Genomic DNA, 20,548 nt, shown 5'->3' on the forward strand with positions numbered 1-20,548 from the left:
ACTGGGATCTTCTCTGGGATTTTCTAAATGGGAGCACGTTGATTGATCTGTCGGTGACAATCAAACCACGTTTTAACTGCTGCTTTCCGACGGGAATCCCACGATCTATGGAGTGCACGTAAAATCGTGTTGCTGGATTGGGGGTCTGTTCACGGGGGTAAGTAAACGGTGCAAAGTTGTGACCACGGCGGAGGAATTTTTTGTTTGTTTGAAACGCGGGTTAGCCTGCGTTAGCTTAGCCCCGCTAGCCTAGCATCCAGTGTGAGCTAGCTGTTGTCTTTGTCTGGGAGAGCGGAGGGGCAACTGAGAAAATTAATATACAGGGGCAAAAATGACATCCTCGCATTCTAAAATCCCTTTAAAGTCAGCAACAAGGCGATCTAAAATATCCAAAAGATCCGTGAATTATTTGACATTTTACTGGTTCACAGGGTGATATCTTGTCGTTAAACTACATATTTCAGAAGCAACTCTTGTTCTTATAGTTTTTTATTTTGTATTTATTTGAAAAGCTAAACGTGTACACACTGACTTCATCATAAATACCCCATCCTGGTTGTATAACTTGTCCATATAGGCTTTAGGGGACAACATTGTGCACCCAGAAAATGTATTTCCTCTACAAGCTAAGCTAAACCACTGACAGGGCCTCATGGCCTGTGTTTTTATCCAAACAACCTGCATGTTGTTTTTATTTACACACTTTACTATTGCCAGATATGTAGCCACATGCTCAATGCAAACAACCCTTATATGCTGTGTATAATGCTAAGCGGGTAAAAAGTCAGCAAATATGACTAGATGCACCGGGATGATCTTGAGGACACTAAAATCCAGCGCTAGCCAGTCAATCACGGCTAACGTTAGTTGTCTTGTAGCCTCTCCGCTAATTGGGCTAGCCAAATAAGATGTTTTCTGTGGTGATGTTAACGACTGTTTGTCTGAGAATTTACAGTAAATGCTAGCTGAACTCATCAAAGTATGTTGTTTTCCCTTATGGCTGGTGCAAAGTGATCGTGCTTAAACCTTTAGCAGGGGTCGATTTGAGCTGAGTGTTTGGCTAAAGTGATCCCACCTTCAGTTCACAGACTGAACTGTGTGACCTGGAGCTACTAGCGCTTTAGCTAACATTAGTAAGTGGTGAGGTTCAGCAGGACCGGCTGCTCATAATGACAGGTTAGCATCCAGTTTACATAGGCCTGCAGATGGATATTATTAATATTATTAAGTCAGAAACCAGAAGCATATTATGGTCAAGTAGGAAGGTCCAAGGAGGGGTTTATTTGTCACTTACTCGTACAGGTACAAGCAGTGAAATGTTGGGTTCATACAAGGTGTTGGTTTTGGGGCAGAGCCATGGAGCGTAACATGATCACAAGAGACCAACTCGGTGTACAAGAAGAAGGATCTCACATATGGTGTAACATAACATTGTACAACACACATTGTGACTTGCACAGCACTGACAAGTGCTGAGGTAGTCTAGCTGTGGGTTTTGTACAGATAAGAGAGTGAGTACAGAAGTCATGGGTGTCACTATACCAAGAACCGTCTTGAACTGGGATACTGGCTTATATTATGGCACAAAGTGCACAGAAACATAAACATAGGCATACATTTTGAGACAATTGTAGTAAATGTATACTAACTATGTTCAGGAGAGGTTGTCACATTGTTTGTAATACCGCTTGATTGGGCCAACCTAAACTCATACACCTCAGTGACATTTCAATTGAAGTAAGATGTGTTAGTAATATATGCCTATATTAGTGTAAGTGCACCCTGACTTTGTAAGACAATGTTATGAATGTAATTACAATTTTTAAGGGAACGAATGTTTGGCTTTGTACTTAAATCTAGATCTTGTAGGTTTGTTGTTATTCTGGAATACAGGTCCGTTACAGCATTTATAGTTGTACATTTGATTGTAGAGAAGTATATTTTGCAATTGCACTTGTTCTGGTGTTACAAGGTGTTCTGATCAGGACATGGGTGTTGGTGAAATATGAATGCACTGACTGCACTCTTATTCACTCTTTTTCTGAGAAAGATGGAGGCCTGTAGCAGTATCAGAATGAGGGTGTTAAATACTTTTCCTGTATTAAGACACCGGCCTAGTTGTTTGGCTATGTGTATACGATTAGTACAATGCACATACACAGATAAATATCTAAGGTTTGAGTACATGCAAACCTGCCAGTGAGTACTATGTACAAACATTCAAACATATGTAAATACAGTATTCTAAAACAAACGTGTAAACAATGAACACACAAACTTGTAAAATACTATGTACATACACAAACATGTAGGTAAAGTGCACATACAAACACAGTGTGCAAAAACAAACATGTAAGTACTATGTAGTATGTACATGCATAAACATGTAAATACAATGTACATACACAAGTACAGTGAGTGCCCATACACAAACATGCAAGTACGGTTCTTTAAGTAAAATGTCTTTACACAAGCATGTAAGTACAGTGTACATTAAAATTTGCAAGTGTACATTCACAGACAAACATAAATGAGAGAGAAAACAATGAGAAAAATGTAATAGTAATAGTAGTAGACTACATCCAGGAATAACATGGTTAAACTGGGTTCATTGGACTTTTTTGGTTTCCCTGGATGAGACGTTTGTCTGCTTTTGTCTGCTAAAAAGATTTTTATGTCATAAGTAGACTCTGAGCGATATAGCCAGTTTGACATAATCTGTATCGACAATTATGAAGCCAATGTGTCCCTACTCCCTATCAAAAATAACTGATCTACAAGTTCACAACACAATGAACACATCGCATTTTGATGCTTTGTGAGCTTGTAGATAGGCAATTTATTTATGTAATATGGGTATTTCTTTTCTCTTTAAGGTAATTTCTTACATCTACTCTGGCTTTTGTGGTCAACCCAGACAGTTTTAAGTTGCTTGATTCAATATTTAGATATTTAATATCATATTAATTTGATCAGACACGTCGCCCCTCATATGTAAGCCAACTATAGATAGATGGACACATAGACCTTTATTGATCCCATGATGAGGGAAATTGTCGCCGTGACAGTTACAACAGTCATAAAAGAAGACCAAGAACACAGCAAGTATGAAAGATAGTCACAAGAACAAGAGTCACATTGGTCGTTTGACCATGACCAATGTTGACCATGGACCAGGTGGGACTCCTAATGATGGAGTGATCATCTGCATCATAGTGATGCTTCATGGCTGCTGGCATGATTGACTGACCCAGTCCATCGCTTTTTCTGTTGGAATGATGAATCAGTGTTCACCTCTGGTACTCAGCCGCCCTACTATTTCCTTCTGGAGGAAGGATGATAGCCACCACAGCTTGTTCATTCAACTTCAAACATAGTTAACATGTGAGACTCATTGAAAATGCACGTCCCTGATTTTGATGACTGATATAGTCCTATTGCAATGAGGGTGCTGTCATTTTTCAATTACCTTGGCTTATTCTTTATATATACTGTATATATTTTAACATTTTATCTTCATAAAAAAAGAAAATTTTATAAATGGCCTAGAATAAATGAAAAGGCTGGAAACGTTTTGCACTTTTTTGAAAATATCAAAACATTTGTAATATATGACTAATAATTGCAATCTAAATAATTGAGATCTGTCTGAATCTAATTATATGCATGTATACAAGCTATCTCTTGACCCATCCATGTGTCACATCCTGGGCCACGGGTTGACAAATGGAAGAGATGGTATGACAGGTATACTGGCATTTACTTAAAGCAGTGGTTCCCAAACATTTTAGCTCGAGAGCGCAAAGAGAGATTAGACGTTTGCCCAGGACCCAAACTAGTGAGAACAGCAGATCTACAAGCTCACAAGTCGCTTTCCGCCTTGTAAGCTTGTAGATCAGCTATTTTCACTACTACTTAAACATTTGTTTTCTAATTTTGTTTTCTGGAATTTCTTAGATATGTATTTGATTTCTTCATGAAATTCCCGGGGAAAATCTTTTGTTTGTTTTAATTCCTTAAACAAAAAAAAAGCTTTTGGGAATATTTTTTGAAAATATTTTGAATAATAATTATTAAAAAAATAAATGTAGGAAACCAAAGATTAGGGGACCCATAAAAATATGTCTGCAACCCACGATTCGGTCCTGACCCAGTTTTTGGGAAACAGCGACTTAAAGAATGTAGACTCATATAGTCCAGCTGCTACTGCATACTGTTAAGTTTACCAGATCAGCAACATTGCAGTGGATTTATGTTGACTGCACATATGCCTTGACTGCACATATTCAACAGGATGGCAGGCCACACACCTGGAGCCAGTTGGGTAGAGCCGAGTGAGTAGCTATTGTGTGTAGTGCAACGTAATCACTCAGCCAACCTCCGATCTGTTACATCACGGTGTGTGTGTGTCTGCTGGCCCAGGGAGCTGTTAGCAGTCTGCTAAGTCGGTCTCTGACATCCTGCCTGTTGGCCCAGACCCAATAAACCTGCTGGGACAACCCAGCTGTTGTCAGAGGGAACTAGGGAACTTAAATTAGCAAGTCTGACTGTGCAGCCGTTTGCCTTTGGTCAGCATCACATTTACACATCCAAAAGGGCAAACCTGCCCTGTGAGCTCTCTGAATTCCCATAAAGTAAGTTGGAGAGGGGGGGACACAAACGAGTTTCAGAGGTAAATGTCACAAACAATATAGGGAATCCGTATTTTCCGGACTATAAGGCGCACTTAAAAGCCTTTAATTTTCTCAAAAAACGACAGTGCGCCTTATAGTCCAGTGCGCCTTATATATGGATCATTCATTGACATTGACATCCCCTTTAGCACAGCTCCATCTGTTTGATGCATAACGCAACGGTAGCGTCTATTATGTGCGCCTTATAGTCAGGTGCGCCTTATATATGAAAACGGTTTGAAAATAGACCATTCATTGACAGTGTGCCTTATAGTCAGGTGCGCCTTATAGTCCAGAAAATACTGTACACTATTGTGTTAATTATAAATATAACGTACATTTTTAATCAGACATGGGACAAAATCCCCAAATGTTTCAGATAAGTTAGAACAGGACAGAACATATTGTAGTCTGCACCAAATGGCTCGGAGGGACACGTGTGTGTGTGTGTGTGTGTGTGTGTGTGTGTGTGTGTGTGTGTGTGTGTGTGTGTGTGTGTGTGTGTGTGTGTGTGTGTGTGTGTGTGTGTGTGTGTGTGTGTGTGTGTGTGTGTGTGTGTGTGTGTGTGTGTGTGTGTGTGTGTGTGTGTGTGTGTGTGTGTGTAAAAATAAGAATTGGGGCAGGAGAGACCATCAGCCAGTGTCTGATGGATACCAAAACTTAACAAGCCCAATAGGCTTGTCACAAAAACACAGCAGCAGAGCTGAGGAGTTCAGGCACAGGAATATCTCTCTCTCTCTCACTCACGCACACACACACACTTTTTTGTGTTCTGCACAGACAAAAAATGGTATATCCTGTCAGAGTAAACCTGACTCTATTTTACATGGTATGTTTGTGTGTGCTCGAGTTGACACCCGGAGTAACCCAAGTGCCAAATTCATCTGGAAACCCCTTCGACAACCCGGAGAGCTGTCCTTGGGTTCTAGTTGGTCAATAAGTCCCGTGACTGATTGGCTGCAATGGCTGGTGAATACTTTGAATTTAAACACTGCCAGTTGGTGTCCAATCTGCTCCACAAGGGGTAGGGTTTAGGATTATCGGATGTATTAAAACCCCCACACAGTAGAATTAGCAATTAGCTTATTGTCTTTTACATGCTATGTCTGAGAAACTCACATTACATGTCCACATGTCCCTCTGAGACGCACACATACAGTACATGTCAGCTTGTCCCTCACAGCTGACCTAAAAAGCAACTTGTCTCTCAGATCTGTAGTGTACATGTCATGTTATTCTATGCGATTTATCTGTTGGTGTGTAGACTTTGTCTACACACCAACAGATCGGTTGTCCGATGATTATGAATTAGAATGGAACTATTGAGAAATGTTCCTGTGGAAATTAGCCTGGGGCTCTACTGTGGTTGTAGAATTAAAAGCAGAGAAGACGTGATAAATACACATCAAACAATACAACACACAACAGGGCAACCTAAAAGGAGTGGCTATTCCATGTTTACATGGAACAGGAATGTGTGCAATTCAGTCAGGAGACTATTCTAATGTCAAACAGTCCTAACCGATGTGTGGAACAGCCTCTGTGGAGTCTGACTCAGAGGCTGTTCCACATGCGTAACTTACTACTTTAGCAGATTGACTCTGGTTCTGTTATGTAGTGTTATTTATGTAATTGGAATGGATATGTCAAAGTAGACTAAAGGCCCATTCCCACTGGGCCAGATAACAGATATCTGCAGATATTTCTCCAGATATTTTTCCATGCAAAGTGGATGGTAGATACAGATAAAAAAACATTTGCCACAGATAAAAGTATCTGTGGCAAATATCTGTGGTAGACTTTTTTTTAAATCTGTATCTACCATCCACTTTGCATGGAAAAATATCTGGAGAAATATCTCCAGATATCTGTTATCTGGCCCAGTGGGAATGGGCCTTAAGTGTTAATCAAACCACAGATTTGTGTCATTTGATTGGATGTACAGTATGTAGGTGGTTGTGTGGAGATCATGATCCATTAAAAAGGATTTGATCGAAAACCCAGAATTGGGTTGAAATGATCCAACAAAAGGTTATTAGGACTCTGAGATCGATTAATTATAGAATAATTTGCCTACTCTGAACCGCTTCCAAAGTAGAGCTAGCTATGGACAACAATATATAAGTACGTGAGTGTTTGTAATGGTGTTGTGTGTAGATATTTAGATACTTTATTGGAAGGAAATAATAACAATGTGTGTCCTATAAGCTCAACTGTTTCTATGATTAGCTGTGTTGTCTCTCTGAGTTTCTAGGTGGTGTTAATGAGGTACTGCAGAGAGCCAAAGGAACACAGGCAACAGAGACAGAGAAAATGGAGTGGGAGAGTCACAGAGAGAATAAGTCTGAGTAATGTAGACTAGAGGAGGAGAGAGCCTGACTCTAATTGACCGCTGTATGAACTCTGACAAGAGAGCGGATAGAACCAGCAGTTTATTAAATGTTAAAAGAAAGGAGAAGTAGATGTGAAAGGCAGTGACTGTGAGAAAGGGTCTGCCAGTCTGGGGGTTAGGGGGGAGAGAGAGAGGGCGAAGAATACAAAAGTGAGAGAAGATGAACAAAGAGGGTGTCTCCAGAACATGAGGTAGAGCTCTGCAATATGTTATTATATCGATATATGAGATTAGAGACAGGATCTTTCACTGGTAGTGTATATACACACACACCTCTCTCTTTCTCTCTCATTATTTGCCTTTTGTGCAGAATAATACAAAATTAAGAATTAACAAGTGTGTCCTGTCCATCATCATTGGAGTGTATGGTCCCTTCCCTTTTGTCTTGTGTACATTATCAGCCCTCTGTCCAGTCTCTCTCAATTCTTTCAACGAAGCCTGTTCCTGGTACAATGAGCAAATACATTATTATTTATTATAGAATATACATTTGACATACATAAGTCAGCTCTATGGGATCACTGGTGAGTGTTTGATTTAGTTACAGTATGTATTGGAGTTACGTGAACTGCTGCAGACAAAAAGTCCCCGCTTGGCTGCACATTTTAAGAATGGCTTGTAAAACCCGCTTACCTGTGTGACATATTTATTCAACCTGCTCAAGTGCTCAATTAACTATGTCACTTCAGGCTAGCAGGGCAACTGGAGTTAAGTTCACATAAAGTGGCTGCATTCAAAGCCAAAACTGTCTGGAACTACGGAGAACATGGGCATACCGTATAGACTTGTTAGTAGTAAGGATTTTAGGAGAGACTGAGGCCTTCCTTTTAACACAGTGGTTCTCATAGTGGGGTCTGGGGACCCCCAGGGGTACTTGACATGAAAATGTTTGAAAACCACTGTTGTAAGAGCTGGTGTGCGATCATATAGCTTTGCATTCAGTGGAGTAGGTTGAAGCGTCATGTCCGAACCACTGAAGAGCCACAAAGTCTAATTGGTAAACCTTGTAAATGAAAAAAGAACAAACCAGTAATCATTTTCTGTACAAGCTACAGTGATTTGCAGTTACAAAATATAACTTTGGTCATACACAGAATAACCAATGGAAAACGTCAGATAACAGGGCAACATGTCAAATGTCCCCATTATGTAAGTACTTACTTCCACAGTACGATATAAATAATATAACTCCAATAATATACATTGTGGGTTAATTAATAGGCCTTCAAAGTAAATGGGTAAATGTCATACCCACCTCACCTGTCAGCAGCATTCACTACTCAATTTCATATTTGGGGTGGTTTTATCCTCATTTATCAACTTCATTAGCCAGGGGCTTCTATTTCATATTACAGTAACTTGAAGACAATATATCCCAGTGTAAAACTACTATCTGTTTAAATATTTGTAAAAAATAATTATAAGCATAAACGGCTTCATTAAGAAGATATAAGTCTCCTCTCCAGATTGTTTTCAGCAATGTACCGCTGACTTTGGTGGAACCGGTATTAAATGCCTATCAACCTCAGGTCCCACATCTGCTCTTTGTTTAAATGGTGCGTTGAGGATGAGTTTTATTTTTAGTTTGAATAATGTGTGTTATTGTATACTGCTATCTCAGTCTGTCTTCTACTGAGAGGTTGTGTGGCTGCGTCTGATGGGAAGTACACTACAGACACAATCAATAACACACTGACCTCTACTATGGGAAGTAGCTTACATTACAGCTGTGTGTGTGCGTTGCAGAGCAGGGTGTATACGTCTGCAAGTTCTTTGTTTCAGTGCAGGGGTGTGTGTGTGTATATGTCTATATTTGTGTGAGCGTGCGGTGTGAGGCTATCATTTGGCGTCCTGTCTCAGTATTCTGGTATCGATTGGTCTGTGTCAGCAGAATGTGTCCAGTATAGAAGGTCCAGTCAGCATTCTGACTGACCTAATATGTTCTACTTCAACACCACTTCTCTGAATGGGCTTGAGCAATATATGGACATTACAGCGATATTGTGATATGAGAGATCCTAGTAGATATTGTCTGGAATTTATCCGTAATGTTGTGATATGGCATAATTGTGTCCTTTTCCTGGTTTTAAGATTGTATTATGATGTAGTCTCGCGTGGCCAGACTGTTGACTCCGCGATTTGTAAATGCTCCCGTCATACAGTCTGGCATAACGTAAAAAGAACGGTGAGTATCCGGTTAAAGCGGAATTGAAGCCTCCTCCCCACTTAAGTTTTGTTTTTAACATCGCGCACATTTATTTATTTAAATAAAAATCATCTAAGCTTACTGTATTTAGCTTGCTGCTTAGCAGAATTGACATTTTAAAATATATTTTCTTGAACGGTAATGCCAGTTTCCATTACTCGCTGTTCAGGAGCTGTAGTTCCAGACTCTATATAGCATTCAGAGATTGTGGAATAGTTGTCTGGCTACGCGAGACTAATTATGATGGAATCTTCTTACTTACACTGTTCTAGCTGTTTTTATCATTTGCCTTTACCCATTTAGTTATTATAGGCATTTGCTGATGATTATTTATACAAACTTTAGTAGGCTAATCATGATGCAATTTAGAATTGATTCATTGAGATGTTACCGATCAATCGGCAATGGATCGGATCGGGCCGATCAAAGCGTGATCGGCAATAATCGGTGGTTTAGATCAAAAGGTAAATTCACAGATCCAATCCGATCGGTGCATCCGATCAACCAGCCGTTCAGTATGCCCACTTGAGGCCATTTTGGGGTATTGATTTCCACAGTGCTGAAGGAATAATGAGTTACTGCTATGATAATAAATACATAGTAATGCTGGTAAATAACTATAAGGCAAATATATAAATGAATTCATGAGTGAATTAATTAATTAAAGTTAAAACATTAACATTTAGAAAATATAAATAATATATAAATAATAACTTGATCGGATCGGTGATTGATCGGTATCGGGTGATCAAACTTTTGTGATCGGTGCTCGGTGATCGGTTCCAAAAAACCTGATCGGACCATCCCTAGTTTCCAGGCCTTTGTGTATATGGATAGTCATAGTGCTTTAATCGCCTTTCTGTGTAGGGCTTGTATTATTGATTGTTATTCCCCTTTAACCCATTATTCTCCCTTTTAACCTGTATCATTAAGACATCAAATATTGTTAGCGGTCCATGCCAGAGGTTTCCAATAACAAACGTCTGGCCTGTAGCTGTACATGTGACTGTACATACTCCTCTTTCAATAGTTCAATGCCGCTTGCATGTCCAAAATCAAAACCGTTCCTTTTTTATTATTTAAACATTTTAATATTGTGACAATCATAGCCGATCTACACGCTCACAACATGTGGCGTTGTGAGGGCTGTTGTGAGCTTATATATCTGCTGTTTGCACGACACTGAGGTAGGGCATTCATTTACCAAAACACATGAAAAATAGTATATAGCAGAGGTTTTCAACGTTTTCAGGCTAAGGACCCCTTAGTTGAGAGAGAGATGAAGCAGGGTTCTATGGGTTACGTTCTATGGGTTTGCCACTATGACATCACAGGTGATATCGCAGGTGACATCACCTATGTAAAAGTCCATATATGGGTATTCCCCAGAATCCCTTTTATGCCCATATATGAAGATCCCTGATGTCATCGATATACATCGCTGGCCAGATGGCCAAGACATGGCCCATATGTGTGGCTGGTTCAGATAGGGATCTCCATGTATGGGCATAAAATATATTGTATGTTGTGATGTCATGGGACCACTCTAACAGAATCCCTTTTATGCCCATATATGGAGATCCCTGATGTCATCAATACTAAGCCCATATCTAACAGGACTTCATATGAGAATGCCCATATATGGAGGAAGACAGCCCATATCTGTGTGGCTGGTTCAGACGGGGATCTCCATGTATGGGCATAAAAGGGATGTACTATATGGTATTTAGCTTGCCAGGCTAACAAGCTAACCTGTCAGCTAGCTAGCTAAGCTATCAACAATGATCGCAAAGGGTGAACGTTTCAGCGTATACACACGGTGCTTCATGGATCTCCATATATGGGTAACTGTCGAGGTTGCATGTCGCCCTGAGGCGTCTTACGAGTAGTTAGTTTGGCTGTCTGCTGTAGGTAGATGTTTTCTCAGTGGACAAACCTTCTCCTGTCTGTGTGCATAATGCCATCTTGCCATTGTTGTGACTGCACTCTGTAGCAGACTGCCTAATATGGCTCAGTTTATTTTAGACTATTGGGTTGTAATGCTGTTGGTGCAGACTGCCTTTAGTAGTGACAGACTACTGTACAAGGATGACTAGGGCTGTGTATTGGCAAGAATCTGGCGATATATTGCAATATTGTAAGCAAGGTGATGCGATGCAACATTTTTAAATCTAATCTTAGGAAAACTCACACCACCTTTGTAGGCTAGTATTCCTGGAGCCTTCGTTCTCTACTGCAGGGGTCTTCAACGTTTTCAGGCCGGGGACCCCCAAACTGATGGGGAGATGGAGCAGGGACCCCCTACCAACTCGTAGGGTGGAGGGGTCGGGGCTACGACATATTTTTTATTTTAAAAAAGTACAAGTTACAGCAAGCAGGGTGGGCCGTACCACTACCAATCCTAAATATACTACTTATTAACTGAGAACAAATGTCAATAATATCAACAATCTGTCAAAAAAAAGTAATCATGCATAGTAATCATGTGTTCAAGCTATTCAATTGGATAGAATCATGATTTATTTTTTTACATAAATGTGAAAAAAAAAAAAAAAAAAAAAAAAAACGTTTTTTTTTTTTTTTTTTTTTAATCAAGCAATAATTTCGCGGACCCCCTGCAGTACCTCCGCGGACCCCCTAGGGGTCGCGGACCCCCTGTTGAAGACCCCTGCTCTACTGCATTGACAGGCCCCATACCTTTGTAAATGGCATAATGTATTGACCTAAGGCAAATTTTATAAGATTGATTTATAGAATACTCTGTCGTACATGTCGCCCACTGAAAATAGCTGACCTACAAGCTCACAACCCATAGCTTCCAAGGCGTTGTCAGCTTGTAGATCAGCTATTTCCGCTGGTGTGCGACACCGTGGTATGGCGAAGCATGACTTGGGCGCGTCGCAGGGGTTTCAAAAGCACTTTCGCGTTCACTTGATCATGTTGTTTTAATTTAATTGGGCTAAACTGTACTGATTTGTGGGGTCACCTGCCACCTATCCTATGGAGAACCTGGACCAATCAAATTAAGTAGCATCTTGAAAAAGGAACGGTATATCTGCTGCATCAGCAAGCTTTATCTCACTTGCGGCGAACACACAACGCACGCACGCACGCACGCACGCACACACACAGCCCGACAAACTCCATTTGCCCAACTATTGCCCCGGGCAATAGGGCAGCCCTTGAGGGGTGGTCCCACCGGGCATGAAAATGTATTGCTTACAACATAGGTCTTCAACAGAGGGTCCGGGACCCCTAGGGAGTGGAGAGGGGAGACGCGATGCATTGATTGAACGTAGCGCCCGGTAGTCAGAACAGCTGTTGTAAACCGCAGATGATGATTAGTGGATTCTCCGCTTTGAAAACCGCCCGACTTTTTATGACTTTAATGATTTTATGACTCTCAGCCTTAGGGTATTTTTACCCGTTGTCGTTTTGGTGTCGTCACCTAACCATATATCGCGTTTACACGGTGTATTGGCTCGTATTGTCCGTAGGGTTGGTGTGTTTAGATGACAACGCACCAATTCACGCACTATGCTGGCGACTTCCTCTTCCTCCACCGAAGAGACCACAAGAAACTCTTTCCAACTCCTGGCAGACTGGCAGTCTGTGGCATTTAGTGGCAAACTTGTCATTTAAAAGTCGGGTGACGGAAGATTGCATTCAGACGAGACATCATGAGCTGCAAGCAGTGAAGCACTAAGCTGGTGTGTTGTTACTGGCAACTTGCCAGGTTTGCTCATTATAAGCGACTTTGGTCTTGTTTTCCTGTAAAGTCTCTAGTCGCAGGTTGCCTTTGTTTGGGCTTGTTTCTTTTTTTCTGAAGTGTAATTGCTTATTTGGCCTTGCTTTCAACATTATTCTAGAAAATAGCTAATGTAATAGAGCTCAAGTGGTGAAACTGTTGGGCTTGTTTTCATAGAGCTGGTCGCTTGTTTCACTCAGTTTGGCAACCGCAGTAGCGGCGATTCCCTTCTATCATCAAAACACAGCATTGCAGCGCTATTACTATTTTGCTTTGGACTCGATTGGTATAGGAATTGAGAGTCGATATTGAGAATATGGTATTTAGTTCAAAAGTGCCACAGGAAAATGTCTCTGGCTTATTTATGCTTTGTTTCTGCAGCAGCAGCAAACTAAGTTCCACTCTGTCTACAGGAGTATCGAATCGGCTCTATTCTAGCGACTCTTACAAAAGCCAATAGCCTAAACCATAACATAACACCCTATTTTGCCTATATATATATATTTATATTAGGGATGTTCCTAGCGACTAATTTCACTGACGTGTACACAACAATTTTGTAAACGAATATTCGACTATTCGAAAATTATTATTATTATTTTTTTTATTGTAATTTCACACAGAAAATAGCCAAAACTGAACACTTCGATCTATTAGGGCAAACCTCGTTTGAAAAAAGTATCAAGAGTATATAAAAGCCCTTTAAAATGTTATATAATATTGAAATCTTGCTCAAATTAATCAATTACGTCATTGCGTGAATCTAGGTCAGATCAATAATTAGCGCATCAGTCTCAGCTTGGTCGCTACAACAACTCTGACTGGAGTCGCTATACTAACTGAGCAACAGCTCTGTTCTCTGCAAAGTTAGCTACATAATGGTATTCCATTCATTCTCAGCCTATGTATGATTAAGCATTCTCCTTGGCTTGTTCTCACCCCAAAATATGGATTAATTCATGGACCGGATCACAGATGCAGCGTGCAGGCTATCCTACTCGAGGTAACGAGTGATTCACATCCAGTATCTTTAAGATACACGTCGCTTAATTGCCATTAATTTACTCGCGCAGCGGACAGCCTGCTTGGTGTGTGGCTGCGTGCAGTGCCATGCACACTCACTGCAGGTCAGCGCGACCAGCGACCACTACCACAGCGCGCAACAGTCAGACTGTGACACAGACAGTCATGCTGCGCAAATCAACAAAGGGAATGCTTAATTTGCTTGTTAAAAAGTAACATTTTATTAAGACAAGACAGTAATATGGGCGCAGAATTTAAATGTTTAATAAAGTTAATATCTCAATAATTAAAAATATATTTAATAGAATAATCGAATTGTATTTTCAAAACGAATAGTGGTTTACAAACCGTGTAATCGGATAACCGAATACACGCGCACATCCCTAATTCATATATAATATTTTTTTACGATTAGTTTTTTATACAAATATATAAGTCATGCCTTAATAGAAGGCTACAATGCAAGTGTTTCAGTGCTGATGTGCAACAGTGCTATATGAATATTTTTTGGCACATTTAAAAGCAATGAATAGATGAAGAACTATGACTGTTCTCCCCCCCCCCCCCCATTTCAGACTGCAGACTATTCTGAGGCCAACGCTACTGCATCAAAATAGATATACTGTATAATCTCCAGCTCGTGGCAGCAAGACAATAAATAAATAATAGTAAAGAGAATAGAGAAAAGACGCTGTTAATGGCCTGATAATTGCACAGTAAGCTTTTCTTGTTTTTTTTTTGCTACAGCTCTGATCTCACAACGTTACTCTAGCCAGTCAAGTTAGACAGACAGATTAAATGAACTAGGCTACTCGCATCACATTATGCTGCAGAGATTCCAAAAGTTTAATGTATGGTACTTCCAAAGTGTGCACGTTGTTTGTTTTCAAGTCACTGATGCATTTGTGTTGTCTAAACATGATCACTGATACTAAAGACATCACTGATACTAAACAATGCCCAAATTTGGAGATAACTGACATCAGTGATGCCACCGCCTGTACTGTGCATGCGTTGCCACCATGATAACAGCCGCATGGAGGAGTGCAATGTATTGAGACAGACAAAGTTGATAAATGTGTAGAAGGATTGCTTTGCTATAATTGTGAATATAGTTGATCAGTTAAAAATGAAATAATAGATCTTGTTAGTGATGCTAATTTCTAAATGAAATTAGCATCAGTACCAATAGTATATTTATGATGAATAAATAGCCTAGTTCCAGACCCTGAATCGCTAGCCACACCCCTTTACATTTTTGTTTTGGTGATTCAGGGGTCTAGAAGTGCTCTCATTGAAGAGGCTTTCCTCGTTCGAAAATCCGTACGGCGAATCAGCGTCGTGAATCGGCGTCTTGCGATCAGCGTGGGTGGGGGGAGTTCCCAGAACTCAAGTGCGTTTCCAAGTAAACAAGCGCCGCCGCCGGACTGTACCGCCCGTCGCAGTAATATGCTATCGTATTGATCTCGTTATGAAACACCAGTAGCAGGCATGTTATGTTGTGTTTGATTCCTAGTTCGTAGTGCTCCTGTTCTGCCTGTTTCTTTGGTTAGCAAGTAGCACTAGCAAGCAACAGGCTAGCCACTAGACAACCACATAACAACACTACGTCATCTGCTTTGCTACTGTTGTGTTGGTCAGACGGTGAACCAATCGCAGAAGACTGCCTCTTTGGCAACGCCCATCCCAGAAATGGCCTTGGACGAGACCAAGTTCAGACTGAATAATGGCGTGAAACGAAATGTCAATTCAGGCTAAGTGTCAGGCTAATGAATAAAAGTAATTTAACATCAACATTAGGTGAATAGAAGTATGGGGATTATGTATACGTTAATGTGTATTTGTGTACAATATTTGGGTGTGTGCGTTTGGTGGAAGATAAGACAGTTACAACACACACACCCGGTGCATGCGCAACCCGTGCACGCGCGCGGCGACCGACACACATACCTGCGGACAGGCTAATGACAGGCTTATGAGAGAAATGTGTACACACGGACGCACGCATCACAGTGTGGACCAACAATGAACAACCATGGTGAAGTTGGTTTCAGGTTGGATATTCACCAATTTTCGAATATCCAAATGGGTAAATATCCAACCTGAAACCAACTTCACAGTGCTCAATGAACGTGCCGTCCTCTCTGAGCTGCAGTAGCTGTAGTTGCTAATCTAATGGCGTGTAGAAACTATTTCTCCCTGTGTGTAAGAGATGGGAGTCTGACTGCGACTCTGTGTGAATGAGAAGAGGGCGGGCCTGTGTGTCTGTGTGGTAAGGGCTACAGATCCCATGGCCTGGTGGAACGGACCGTAACCCTGACAACAGACAGCGCAGGGGCATTAGTGGCAAAAACTGGGCAATGCCATGTGAAAGTTGGGATCAGTTGCTGAAGCGAGTGAATAGATAAACGTGGAAATGCATTGAGCTCAGCTGACTGAGGGCGCGATAGGGCGACTCTCTCAAATGATATAGTAGGATATGTATTATTATAATATGTATTATTATTATTCGCCTATTACTTGCGCATTTTTGGAAGCGCTGATGCCAGTGGTGAGCGCACCTCATGGCGCGCTCTGCTTGCGCACAAGTAGGCCATACATGGTATAACTGGATTTGTACTTTGTCCGTATGAAGGTGTTGCATGTTGAACTGGGCTAATCTATATGCCTACAACACGTTGCATCCTCGGGGCTTTGAGGGCTTTTAGATCATATGGCTCACCGCTAGGGATGAAGCTCGTTAATTTTTATTGATAATGAGCACCTTATCGATCATGCTTATCGAGCCGGGCTTTTATCGAGTTCACTATTGAGCTTTTTCTGTTATTTTGTGGAAAGACACGATGAGACGCTATCAATTCTGAAGCTTAAAAAAAAAAAATATATATATATATATATATATATATAGTTTTACAGTACTATTCATGAATTAATAATAGCCTACTGTAAAACTATACTATAAATTGTATAGGTATAATATAAACTATAGGCTAACATTTCCATGTATCTTTTTTTTTTTTTTACAGTAAATGCATTTTTTCCATTATCAACAAAAATCTATATATATGCACTACATTTGACTAGGGCCTTCAAATACAGTACTTTAACAGACAGAAGGCAAATCAACCTTTTTATTTTTTGAAAATATTTGTAGAAACTAAATGTGTACCGTCTCTTTAAAAGTGTAATTTATAACGCATAGTACGACGGTGTCACGCAACAAAAAAATACCCAATCAACAAGCTCACACCGCGTCTGCTCGCACCGCGTTGTGATCTTGTAGATCCGCTATTTTCGTAGACTGAGAAGAAGTCACGCTGGCAACGCTATACGGATTAATTCGCACAGAGCGATACATTATAACTCTGGTAGGGATTTTGAGTATCCCAAACGGATTATTATCGATGGAATCATTCATATTTTCAAGCACCACATACTTTGGGTGGAAGAGAACGGTTGTCGCGCTGCTGCAACAGCCGACGCCACAGTTGTTTCAACTCGTCACAGACATGCAAAGTTATTGATTGCACTTGGGTCTTATGTGATGCACTATGGACAAGTGCCTGGCTCCGTCTGCATTGTCGAAGTGTTCCCTCCCGTGGGCCGTGCATGATGTAACAACCGTGCTGCATATAGCCCATTGCATTTAGCTCTCCCCTTGTCTTTTCAAAAACGTAACCAAACTTTTTAGTGTTTCAAGCGTTCCACCGTTGTTCTGCGGCACGCATGCACTTCCAAAGCACATAACTATCAATGACGTGACGCAATGTACCTCGCGGCCCGGCCGCTATAGCAGCCCACGTGACGCTTACCCGATAACAGGCTCGACAAGCCAAAAGCTTATTGATACTCGGGTCTCGATAAATTCAGAACCGGGTTTGTAATGGACCCGGTTTTCGGGCTCCATCCCTACTCACCGCACAACACCGCCGTACGGAAGAAGTATAACCACGCTTAATGGAACAGTCTCTGCATGGCATGCAGTCAACTTCACGGCCTGCATCGTTGTTTTGGTTCAGATGAACTGTAAATGAGATGTGGTTATTTATTTGAGACAGGCTGACCTGTTGTTAATTGAGAGTTAAATAAGACCATTATTATGGGCTTACTTACAATTAATGAATTAATTAGCATCCCTACTTTTGGTAGTATAAATAAATGAATAAATATAAATAAATATATATTTTGATGGCAATAGAGGGTATGCGCGCGTGACATCACTGTTGCTGGAAGTTATGTGGGGTGGCAAAAAACTAATTTCTGCCATTACCCATACATCCAAACAGAAAAGTCCTTTCTAATTGTATTAAACAAAGTTAACTCACCAACATTGCGGCTGTACTGAAAGCTTGAATCATACTCTTTCTATCTGCAAAGTTTTTGTTTCATAAAAGTCCACCATAGGCATGTTAAGAGCTACTTTCTGTCAAGACATTCTGTGCAGGTGGTTATTTTTCCAAGTGTCAGAGTTTGGAAGCACTCGTTTTCAACAACACAACATCCTGCTGCCTCCTGCATTATGTGCAATTTAGAAACAGGTGGTATGCAGGACCGTTGAGTGATTTGCAAGTAGCACTTCCAAACTCCAATGCTCCATGCTCCTCAATGTTTTGCAACTCAGTCTAGATTAGGGGGGCGGGTCCCAGTGGACGTGCATACCCTCTATACTTTTGTACTTGGGTAAGTTGGGTTAGGGTAACATTTTGAACACGGGCCTTTTACTTGTAACAGAGTATTTTTATATTATGGTATTACTACTTTTACTTAAATATCTGAGTACTTTTTCCACCACTGGGCGACTCGTGTGCTCGTCCATTGTGCTCGTGCTCCCGTGCCAAGCAAAGTCTGCTTTGCAATGTTGGCAAGAAATTGTTTGTTTTGCTTTGAGTGAAATCCGTTTAATGTATTGAAAAAACCTGCGATTCGTTGCTGATAACTATCAATAATCAAATTCATGGCGACAAATTTAACCATAGACTTTTATCGATTTATTCGATTTGTTGTTGCAGCCTTAATGTCATGGCTTATATCTAAACAAAACGAGGAACTACAGCCAGGAACGCATGTAAGCTGTTGATAAAATATCAATAATCACTGTCATTCATCCAACATCATACTACTACTTTTATAGCCTCGCGTAGCCAGGCTTACTCATCTCCGAAGAGAAAAGCCTGGTGACAATAGAAGGCAGAAAGCGTGCAACTTCCGCCGTAGGAATTTCACCGGAAGCTGTATTTTTTTCACGGTGCGGTGTTCCTGCAAACGTATTCCCTGCACGAAATTAACTCTGGTCTACATCTCCTGCTCCGTCGGTTGCGCTCGCAATAAACAATATACAAACAAAAAATTGGTTCAAGCAATGTTACACCCATTAAGAGTGAGTTAAGAGCTACAATCTATTTTAGTTTTTTCGCTGGGGAATGTAAACAGACCCGCACCGCATGACGTAACGTCCGTTAAACGCAGACTTCCGCTAGAAATCTTGGAACAGACCGGAAGGCAGGGTGCTACTTTTATGCTATAGAAGAAAGAAAGAAAGATTTGCCTTATGTCAGTAAAAAAAAACTGAATGTCTACAGTATACATTTCTTCTCACACACATACTTGTAGTCTTCTTTCATTCACTCTCACGCTCTGATTTCAGGGGCTTCTTGACATTTCAAAGAGCCTTTTTGCATGTGTCCATTACTGACTGACTGACTGAATTATATTCAAATTTGCATTTAGCAAAGAAAACATCTGTCATCCTGACAGACACAGAGAGAAACTGAGTGATAAAGAGACAGATGGACATTATATCTACTGTGTGAACGTGAGAGGAGATGAGTGGGAGTGTTGTGAAGTAAACTAAAGGGTAGCAGAGAAAACACACACACACACACACACACACACACACACACACACACACACACACACACACACACACACACACACACACACATCCTCCAGTCACTCCACTTGTTTAATTAACTTCTACTGGAAAGTACGATTAGCGCTCTTACGCTTTGTGTGTGTGTGTGTGTGTGTGTGTGTGTGTGTGTGTGTGTGTGTGTGTGTGTGTGTGTGTGTGTGTGTGTGTGTGTGTGTGTGTGTGTGTGTGTGTGTGTGTGTGTGTGTGTGTGTGTGTGTGTGTGTGTGTGTGTGTGTGTGTGTGTGTGTGTGTGTGTGTGTGTGTGCGCGATATGCCAAAAAAAACATCTTTGTGGAACTCATTCAAAACTGACTGGTTAAGAATGATCTCCCATACTTATTCTGAGACAATAAATGTTCACACACCCATCTCTCCTCTTCACACTGTAAGCTGCTGGAAGTTTCCCTAGGAGGAAAAAGGGATAATCACGCCCCAAGCGCTGTTTTCGGTGGAGATGACAGAGGCGCGACTCGGCGGTGTTAGAAGTTGTAAACCAGGGGGGGCCAGAATAGTAAATCTTAGTCTCCCCGACTTTCGCCACCTCAGCGCCGTCCAAGTGAACACAGTGAAGCGCTCCCTACCTCCGGTTCAGCCA

At 40.9% G+C, this 20,548-nt stretch overlaps 1 protein-coding gene across 1 annotated transcript in view; it reads left to right on the top strand.

Annotated features, from left to right (window-relative positions):
* LOC308293877 (zinc finger protein 609-like) overlaps nucleotides 1–20,548 on the top strand; it is a 45,005-nt gene that overhangs the window by 194 nt on the left and 24,263 nt on the right. The window contains exon 1 of the mRNA XM_080736525.1: nucleotides 1–157. This exon is cut by the window's left edge and continues 194 nt beyond it. The gene's annotated coding sequence lies outside the window, so the exon portion shown is untranslated. The remainder of the gene's footprint in view (nucleotides 158–20,548) is intronic.

Source organism: Nannobrachium achirus (assembly GCF_963921795.1).
Source record: "Nannobrachium achirus genome assembly, chromosome: 11".
NCBI classification, from domain to species: domain Eukaryota; kingdom Metazoa; phylum Chordata; class Actinopteri; order Myctophiformes; family Myctophidae; genus Nannobrachium; species Nannobrachium achirus.